This window comes from Pongo abelii, chromosome 22 (assembly GCF_028885655.2).
Source record: "Pongo abelii isolate AG06213 chromosome 22, NHGRI_mPonAbe1-v2.0_pri, whole genome shotgun sequence".
NCBI classification, from domain to species: Eukaryota; Metazoa; Chordata; class Mammalia; order Primates; family Hominidae; genus Pongo; species Pongo abelii.
Window position 1 is genome coordinate 23,492,129 of NC_072007.2, and position 10,351 is coordinate 23,502,479.

Genomic DNA, 10,351 nt, shown 5'->3' on the forward strand with positions numbered 1-10,351 from the left:
TCAACCCAGAATTTCATATCCAGCCAAACTAAGCTTCGTAAGTGAAGGAGAAATAAAATCCTTTACAGACAAGCAAATGCTGAGAGATTTTGTCACCACCAGGCCTGCCCTAAAAGAGCTCCTGAAGGAAGCACTAAACATGGAAAGGCACAACCAGTACCAGCCACTGCAAAATCATGCTAAAATGTAAAGACCATCGAGACTAGGAAGAAACTGCATCAACTAACGAGCAAAATAACCAGCTAACATCTTAATGACAGGATCAAATTCACACATAACAATATTAACTTTAAGTGTAAATGGACTAAACGCTCCAATTAAAAGACAGACTGGCAAATTGGATAAAGACTCAAGACCCATCAGTGTGCTTTATTCATGAAACCCATCTCACGTGCAGAGACACACATAGGCTCAAAATAAAAGGATGGAGGAAGATCTACCAAGCAAAAGGAAAACAAAAAAAGGCAGGGGTTACAATCCTAGTCTCTGATAAAACAGACTTTAAACCAACCAAGATCAAAAGAGACAAAGAAGGCCATTACATAATGGTAAAGGGATCAATTCAACAAGAAGAGCTAACTATCCTAACTATATATGCACCCAATATAGGAGCACGCAGATTCAAAAAGCAAGTCCTGAGTGACCTACAAAGAGACTTAGACTCCCATACAATAATAATGGGAGACTTTAACACCCCACTGTCAACATTAGACAGATCAACGAGACAGAAAGTTAACAAGGATACCCAGGAATTGAACTCAGCTCTGCACCAAGCGGACCTAATAGACATCTACAGAACTCTCCACCCCAAATCAACAGAATATGCATTTTTTGGATATTAGTTCTTGATTGAAGATACTATTCCTAATATGTTCTGCATTCTGTGGGTCGCTCTCTTATTCTCCTAAGGGTGATATTTGTTGGACAGATATTCTCATTTGTAATATTATACATTTTATCTCCTTTTTCTTACCACAGAATAGAATTTTCTCCAGGATATTTAAATGAAGAAAGCAGCATTCTCCAGTGGATGAAGGTGTTTGAGCAGAGGGAGGTGGTAATGTCAGGACCTTGGAGGACACAGGTGTCACCTGATCCTCAGGGATGTGTAAGAATCTGGGAACGGTGGGGAGGCTGCAGGAGTTTTGGGTGGGACAATCATGGAAGCTTTCTAAAGCCGTGTTGTGGACTTCCTTCCTGAAGTCCACAGAGAGCTGAAGTTTTGAGCAAGGGCTGTCAAGACCAGAGCTGGGGTTAGGAATATTAATTCAACAGCAGATGCCTGATGGGGTGAAGTGGAGTCAGAGAGAGCCCAGCCTGGAAAGACTTGGGGCAGCCTCATAGAGAGGGCTTAGCATTCTTTCTCCCCAAAGGGATATAGCCTGGGGATGGGGTGTGGAGATGCATTCATGGATGATGCATCTTTAAGGATAATGCCACAGCCCTCTCTAGCCTGACTCAGTCTAGAGCTGTCTTTCTGCCCTTATGTAAAAGCTCATGGAACAAGCAGATGAGTCAGAGGTTCACAGGGCAATCCTTCATCCACCAGTACTCTGAGAGCATTGGAGTAGATGGGGCAAGCGTGCCAAACTCCTCTCGCTGATATCTAAACATCCCAAAACCCAGATAGGGACATGGAAATCATACATTTTATTTTGAAATATATTCTCACTCTTCTAAAAATATTTAAGGTGACTAACAAAATAATAACAAGAACATCTCTACTGTTTCCTTAGGTCAGACACCATACTGGTCATTATGGTAGGAGATACACTTGGAGCTGTGCACAGAGAGGATGCCAAAAGCAGAGGCATGTGATGGAGAATAATGCAGGAGCTCAAAGAGCCTGCGGTAGGGGTTGTACGTGTCCACTTGGCTAGGATGTACCACCCAGTTACTCAATCCAACACTAATAAGTGTTGCTCTGAAGGGATTTTGTAGATTGGGCTAACGTCTACTATCAGTTAACTTCAGATAAGGAGATTATCTTCAATAATCTGAATAGGCCCCATTTGATCAGTTAGAAGGCCTAAAGAGTGGAATTGAGGTTTCTCTGAGGAAGAAGAAATTCTTCCCCAAGACTGCAGCATCATCAGCTCCTGCCTGAGCACTTGCAGCCTGCTGACCTGCCCTGAAGATTTCAGAATTTGCCAACCCCACAATTTCATGAGCAGATTCCTTAAAGTAAGTCTTTTTTTTTTTATTTCCGTCTCTATCCCTATGTCTCTCTCTCTCTCCCTCTACCTCTGCTTCTACCTCTTTATCTCCATCTTCATCACCATTTCTATCATCTCAGTCTCCATCTGTATCTCTAAGTGTGCAGCCATATCTCTGTCTACATATCTTGTTGGTCCTGTTTCTCTGGAGACCGCAAATGAGTACTTAAAGCCAAAGTCAGTGGGAGCAGTGGACAATGAGGACCAGCTCTCTGACCTTAGTGTCTTCTGTAGTTCCTCTCTCTTATTCTGCTGTAGCTACAAAGACCCTCTTTCTAGTCTTCAAACATTCCAAGCATGTTATAGCTGCCAGACCTTGGCACTTGTTCCCTTCACCCTGAGGGCTCTTCCTCACAGCCTGAGCATCCACTTCATATAGAGGTCTGCATAGAAGCCACCTCAGGGAGAAGTTTTCCCTGATGGCTCTAACCTACAATATCCATCACCATCATCCTGTCTTTACTCAGATAGTTTTCTTCCCAGTGCTTATCACTTCTGGATAGTAGATAGCTTTTATTTATTTATTTGTTTATTTATTTATAAATAAATAACTGGAGTGCAGTGGCATTTTCTTGGCTCACCGCAACCTCCATCTCCCGGGTTCAAGTAATTTTCCTGCCTCAGAATCCTGAGTAGCTAGGATTGTAGATGAGTGCCACCATGCCCAGCTAATTTATTTATCTATCTATTTATTTATTTATTTTTATTTTACTTTAAGTTCTAGGGTACATGTGCACAACGTGAAGGTTTGTTACATATGTATACATGTGCCATGATGGTGTGCTGCACCCATTAAGTCATCATTTACATTAGGTATATCTCCTAATGCTATCCCTCCCCCCTACTCCTACCTCACCACTGGCCCCAGTGTGTGATGTTCCCCTTCCTGTGTCCATTTGTTCTCATTGTTCAGTTCCCACCTATGAGTGAGAACATGCAGTGTTGGTTTTCTGTCCTTGCGATAGTTTGCTCAGAATGATGGCTTCCAGCTTCATCCGTGTCCCTACACAGGACATGAACTCATCATTTTTTATGGCTGCATAGTATTCCACGGTGTATATGTGCCACATTTTCTTAATCCAGTCTATCATTGATGGACATTTGGGTTGGTTCCAAGTCTTTGCTATTGTGAATAGTGCCACAATAAACATATGAGTACATGTGTCTTTATAGCAGCATGATTTATAATCCTTTGGGTATATACCCAGTAATGGGATGGCTGGGTCAAATGGTATTTCTAGTTTTTCTAGTTCTAGATCCTTGAGGAATTGCCACATTGTCTTCCACAATGGTTGAACTAGTTTACAGTCCCACCAACAGCATAAAAGTGTTCCTATTTCTCCACATCCTCTCCAGCATCTGTTGTTTCCTGACTTCTAAATGATTGCCATTCTAACTGGTGTGAGATGGTATCTCACTGTGGTTTTGATTTGCATTTCTCTGATGGCCAGTGATGATGAGCATTTTTTCATGTGTCTGTTGGCTGCATGAATGTCTTCTTTAGAGAAGTGTCTGCTCATATCCTTTGTTCACTTTTGGTGGGGTTGTTTGATTTTTTTCTTGTAAATTTGTTTAAGTTATTTGTAGATTCTGGATATTAGCCCTTTGTCAGATGGGTAGATTGTAAAAATTTTCTCCCATACTGTAGGTTGCCTGTTCACTCTGATGGTAGTTTCTTTTGCTGTGCAGAAGCTCTTTAGCTTAATTAGATACCATTTGTCTATATTGGCTTTTGTTGCCATTGCTTTTGGTGTTTTAGTCATGAAGTACTTGTCCCTGCCTGTGTCCTGAATGTTATTATCTAAGTTTTCATCTAGGGTTTTTATGATTTATGTCTAACATTTAAGTCTTTAATCCATCTTGAATTAATTTTTGTATAAGGTGTAAGGAACGGATCCAGTTTCAGCTTTCTACATATGGCAAGCCAGTTTCCCCAGCACCATTTATTAAATAGGGAATCCTTTCCCCATTTCTTGTTTTTGTCAGGTTTATCAAAGATCAGATGGTTGTAGAAGTGTAGTATTATTCTGAGGGCTCTATTCTGTTCCATTGGTCTAGATCTCTGTTTTGATACCAGTACCATGCTGTTTTGGTTACTGTAGCCTTGTAGTATAGTTTGAAGTCAGGTAGTGTGATGCCTCCAGCTTTTTTCTTTTGGCCTAGGATTGTCTTGGAAATGCAGGCTCTTTTTTGGTTCTATATGAACTTTAAAGTAGTTTTTTCCAATTCTGTGAAGAAAGTCATTGGTAGCTTCATGGGGATGGCAATGAAGCTATAAATTACCTTGGGCAGTATGGCCATTTTCACGATAGTGATTCTTCCTATCCATGAGCATGGAATGTTTTTACATTTGTTTGTGTCCTCTTTTATTTCATTGAGCAGTGGTTTGTAGTTCTTCTTGAAGAGGTCCTTCACATCTTTTGTAAGTTGGATTCCTAGGTATTTTATTCTCTTTGAAGCAGTTGTGAATGGGAGTTCACTCATGATTTGGCTCTCTGTTTGTCTGTTCTTCGTGTTTAAGAATGCTTGTGATTTTTTCACATTGATTTTGTGTCCTGAGACTTTGCTGAAGTTGCTTATCAGCTTAAGGAGATTTTGGGCCAAGTCAGTGGGGTTTTCTAAATATATAGTCATGTCATCTGCAAACAGGGACAATTTGACTTACTCTTTTCCTAATTGAATATCCTTTATTTCTTTCTCTTGCCTGATTGCCCTGGCCAGAACGTCCAACACATGTTGAATAGGAGTGGTGAGAGAGGGCATCCCTGTCTTGTGCCAGTTTTCAAAGGGAATACTTCCAGGTTTTGCCCATTCAGTATGATATTGGCTGTGAGTTTGTCATAAATAGCTCTTATTATTTTGAGATACATCACATCAATACTTGTTTATTGAAAATTTTAAGCATGAAATGCTGTTGAATTTCGTTGAAGGCCTTTTCCGCATCTATTGAGATAATCATGTGGATTTTGTCTTTGGTTCTGTTTATATGATGCATTATGTATATTTATTTGTGCATGTTGAACCAGACTTGCATCCCAGGGATGAAGCAAACTTGATCGTATTGGATAAGCTTTTGATGTGCTACTGGATTCCGTTTACCAGTATTTTATTGAGGAGTTTTGCATCGATGTTCATCAGGGATATTGGTCTAAAATCCTTCTTTTTTGTTGTGTCTCTGCCGGGCTTTGATATCAGGATGATGCTGGCCTCATAAAATGAGTTAGGGAGGATTCCCTCTTTTTCTGTTGATTGGAATAGTTTCAGAAGGAATAGTATCAGCTTCTCTTTATACCTCAGGTAGAATTCGGCTGTGTATCTGTCCTGTCCTGGACTTTTTTTTGGTTGGTAGGTTATTATTTATTGCCTCAATTTTAGAGCCTGTAATTGGTCTATTCAGGGATTCAACTTCTTCCTGGTTTAGTCTTGGGAGGGTGTATGTCTCCAGGAATTTATCCATTTCTTCTAGATTTTCTAGTTTATTTGCACAGAGGTGTTTATAGTATTCTCTGATGGCAGTTTGTATTTCTGTGGGATCGCTGGTGATATCCCCTTTATCATTTTTTATTGCATCTATTTGATTCTGCTCTGTTTTCTTTTGTGTTAGTCTTGCTAGCGGTCTATCAATTTTGTTGATCTTTTCTAAAAACCAGCTCCTGGATTCATTGATTTTTTTGAAGGGGTTTTTGTGTCTCTGTCTCCTTCAGTTCTGCTCAGATCTTACTTATTTCTTGCCTTCTACTAGCTTTTGAATGTGTTTGCTCTTGCTTCTCTAGTTCTTTTAATTGTGATGTTAGGTTGTCAATTTTAGATATTTCCTGCTTTCTCTTGTGGGCATTTAGTGCTATAAATTTCCCTCTACACACTGCTTTAAATGTGTCCCAGAGATTCTGGTATGTTGTGTCTTTGTTCTCATTGGTTCAAAGATCATCTTTATTTCTGCCTTCATTTCATTATATACCCAGTAGTCCTTCAGGAGCAGGTTCAGTTTCCATGTAGTTGAGTGTTTTGAGTGAGTTTCTTAATCCTGAGTTCTAATTTGATTGCACTGTGGTCTGAGAGACAGTTTGGTATAATTTCTCTTCTTTCTCATTTGCTGAGGAGTGCATTACTTCCAACTGTGTGGTCAGTTTTTGAATAAGTGCGATGTGGTGCTGAAAAGAACGTATATTCTGTTGATTTGGGGTGGAGTGTTCTGTAGATGTCTATTACGTGTGCTTGGTGCAGAGCTGAATTCAATTCCTGGATATCCTTGTTAACTTTCTGTCTCATTGATCTGTCTAATGTTGACAGTGCAGTGTTAAAAGTCTCCTATTATTATTGTATGGGAGTCTAAGTCTCTTTGTAGGTCACTAAGGACTTGCTTTATGAATCTGGGTGCTCCTGTATTGGGTGCATATATATTTAGGATAGTTAGGTCTTCTTGTTAAATTGATACCTTTACCATTATGTAATGGCTTTCTTTGTTTCTTTTGATCTTTGTTGGTTTAAAGTCTGTTTTATCAGAGACTATGATTGCAACTCCTGCTTTTTTTTGTTTTCCATTTGCTTGGTAGATCTTCCTCCATCCCTTTATTTTGAGCCTATGTGTGTCTCTGCACATGAGATGGGTCTCCTGAATACAGCACACTGACGGGTCTTGACTCTTTATCCAGTTTGCCAGTCTGTGTCTTTTAATTGGAGCATTTAGCCCATTTACATTTAAGGTTAATTTTGTTATGTGTGAAGTTGATCCTGTCATTATGATGTTAGCTGGTTATTTTGCACATTAGTTGATGCAGTTTCTTCCTAGCATCGATGATGTTTACAATTTGGCATGTTTTTGCAGTGGCTGGTACCAGTTGTTCCTTTCCATGTTTAGTGCTTCCTTCAGGAGCTCTTGTAAGGCAGGCCTGGTGGTGACAAAATCTCTCAGCATTTTCTTGTCTGTAAAGGATTTTATTTCTCCTTCACTTATGAAGCTTAGTTTGGCTGGATATGAAATTCTGGATTGAAAATTCTTTTCTTTAAGCATGTTGAATATTGGCCCCCACTCTCTTCTGGCTTGTAAAGTTTGTGCTCAGAGATCCGCTGTTAGTCTGATGGGCTTCCCTTTGTGGGTAACCGGACCTTTCTCTCTGGCTACCCTTAACATTTTTTCCTTCATTTCAACTTCGGTGAATCTGAGAATTATGTGTCTTGGAGTTGCTCGTCTTGAGGAGTATCTTTGTGGCATTCTCTGTATTTCCTGAATTTGCATGTTGGCCTGCCTTGCTAGGTTGGGGACGTTCTCCTGGATAATATCCTGAAGAATGTTTTCCAACTTGGTTCCATTCTCCCCGTCACTTTCAGGTACACCAGTCAGATGTACATTTGGTCTTTTCACATAGTCCCATATTTCTTGGAGGCTTTGTTCATTTCTTTTTACTCTTTTTTCTCTAAATTTCTCTTCTCAATCCATTTCATTCATTTGATCTTCAATCACTGATACCCTTTCTTCCACTTGATCGAATCGGCTACTGAAGCTTGTGCATGCGTCATGTAGTTCTCGTGCCATGGTTTTCAGCTCCAACAGGTCGTTTAAGATCTTCTTTACACTGTTTATTCTAGTTAGCCTTTCATCTAGTGTTTTTCAAAGTTTTTGGCTTCTTTGCAATGGGTTTGAACATTGTCCTTTAGCTCAGAGAAGTTTGTTATTACCAGTGGTCTGAAGCCTACTTCTGTCAACTCGTCAAAGTCATTCTCTGTCCAGCTTTGTTCTGTTGCTGGTGAGGAGCTGCATTCCTTTGGAGGAGAAGAGGCACTCTGATGTTTAGAATTTTGAGCTTTTCTGCTCTGGTTTCTCCCTATCTTTGTGGTTTTATATATACCTTTGGTCTTTAATGATGGTGATGTACAGATTGTGTTTTGGTGTGGATGCCCTTTCTGTTTGTTAGTTTTCCTTCCAACAGTCAGGACCCTCAGCTGCAGGTCTGTTGGAGTTCACTGTAGGTCCATTCCAGACCTTGTTTGCCTGGGTATCAGCAGCGGAGGCTGCAGAACAGCCAATATTGCAGAATGGAAAATGTTGCTGCCTGATCCTTCCTCTGGAAGCTTTGTCTCAGAGGGGCACCCGGCTGTATGAGGTGTCAGTCGGCCCCTACTGGGAAGTGTCACCCAGTTAGGCTACTCGGGGGTCAGGGACCCACTTGAGGAGGCAGTCTGTCCGTTCTCAGATCTCAGACTCCATGCTGGGAGAACCACTACTCTCTTCAAAGCTGTCACACAGGGACGTTTAAGTCTGCAGAAGTTTCTGCTGCCTTTTGTTTGGCTATGCCCTACCCCCAGAGGTGGAGTCTACAGAGGCAGGCAGCCCTCTTTGAACTACAGTGGGCTCCACCCAGTTTGAGCTTCCTGGCTGCTTTGTTTACCTATTCAACCTCAGCAATGGTGGACCCCCCTTCTCCAGCCTCATTGACACCTTGCAGTTCAATTTCAGACTGCTGTGCTAGCAGTGAATGTGGCTCTGTGGGCATAGGACCCTCCGAGCCAGGCACAGGCTATAATGTCCTGGTGTGCCATTTGCTAAGACCATTGGAAAAGCACAGTATTAGGGTGGGAGCGTCCTGATTTTCTAGGTACCATCTGTCGCGGCTACCCTTGGCTAGAAAAGGGAATTCCCTGACCCCTTGCACTTCCTGGGTGAGGCAATGCCTTGCCCTGCTTCGGCTCACACTCTATGGGCTGAACCCACTGTCCAACAAGCCCCAGTGAGATGAACCCAGTACCTCAGTTGGAAATGCAGAAATCACCCATCTTCTGCGTTGCTCATGCTGGGAGCTGTAGACTGGAGCTGTTCCTATTCAGCCCAATTTTTGTATTTTCAGTAGAGACGGGGTTTCTCTATTTTGGCCAGGCTGGTCTTGAGCTCCTGACCTCAGGTGATCCCCCTACCTCGGCCTCCGAAAGTGCTGGTATTACAGGTGTGACCCACTGCACCACACCGTAGGTTTGTTTTAATTGTCTGTCTTGCTCACTGGAATAGGAGCTTCAGAAGAGCAGAGATATACTTTTTATCTCTTATGTCCTAGACCTTAGCACAGTGCCTAGCACAGAGTGGGCACTCAGTAGGTCCCAAATTATGGTTGATTTTGATTGGTGGGCTAAGTAATTTTAAGGAGTTGAAACCAGATTAACCAACTGATATCCTCCTGACAGTCATGGACACCTGGAGAGATGCCTTGGAGGGAACTTGCAAAGAGACACCAGCAAGAAACAACTCTGAGGTACCTGACAATTTTTCCTTATCTCTGATCCACCTTGCCTGGCTATGTTGTGCATAAAGACAGTCTTATGACACCTCTCATAAAAGCAACCCTAGCCTCTTGATCACTCAGCAATTTGGGGGAGGAAAATCAGACATTGAAAATGAAAGTTCACAGTGGTAATATATGATATCAGATCCATCATTCTTTACAGCAATGTGGACAATGGCCTTTAGGAAGAAGCAGTGCATCTGAAAGATAGGCAGTTTAGACATGTCTTGAGAGAGAAGAATTACCCATCTCACCCTCATCCCCCCACATCCCCAACCTGATCCCAAGGAGTGGCAGAATTACAAAGAAATCAAACACAGGGCAGATTCAGCAGAGATTCAGGGCTTTGGTGATAATAACAAGATGAAGTTCCAGTCTACCAGGTATCAGCATATGCTCAGTCTGGGCAAGGGCGTGGCTGCTCATTAGACAGGACTTGGTGGGATATGGGAGGACTTACTTGCCTCCAATAGCTCTCAATAATTTGTCCAGGGTGCTGAATTGGGACCATGCAGGCCTAATTAGTGTTGACAAGTAGCAGTCACAGGTGATGGCTCTTACCCTTGGCTTCTGTGCAAGAGTGAGTTTATTTTGGATTGATGAAACTGGAGTGGGAGTAGATATCTAGAAATTATAAACATAAGCTTACAAGGGCCAGTTGATAACATAAGCAAGTGAAGCAAGTTATAAAGCAATAGGGAGTAGTGGGGATTGTGGTTAACCTGAAGGTGCATCCACCACCTAAAGCGGGAAGCTATCACTGAAGTTTCAGCTGTTTGAGGCCAAGTGGGAGTGTGAGACTGGTGTTTCCAATTGGAATTTATGGGAGGAGTTAAAAACCTCTTTTATGTGGGGTCTCTAGAT

The 10,351-nt window shown here is 41.7% G+C and overlaps 1 long non-coding RNA gene across 1 annotated transcript; it reads left to right on the forward strand.

The window, feature by feature from the left end:
* The first annotated feature begins 2,011 nt into the window (after positions 1–2,011).
* Positions 2,012–9,810, forward strand: LOC134760847 (uncharacterized). The gene is made up of 3 exons (XR_010138850.1): positions 2,012–2,184; positions 9,390–9,457; positions 9,651–9,810. It is a non-coding gene; the product is annotated as an uncharacterized LOC134760847 (long non-coding RNA).
* Positions 9,811–10,351: the final 541 nt, after the last annotated feature.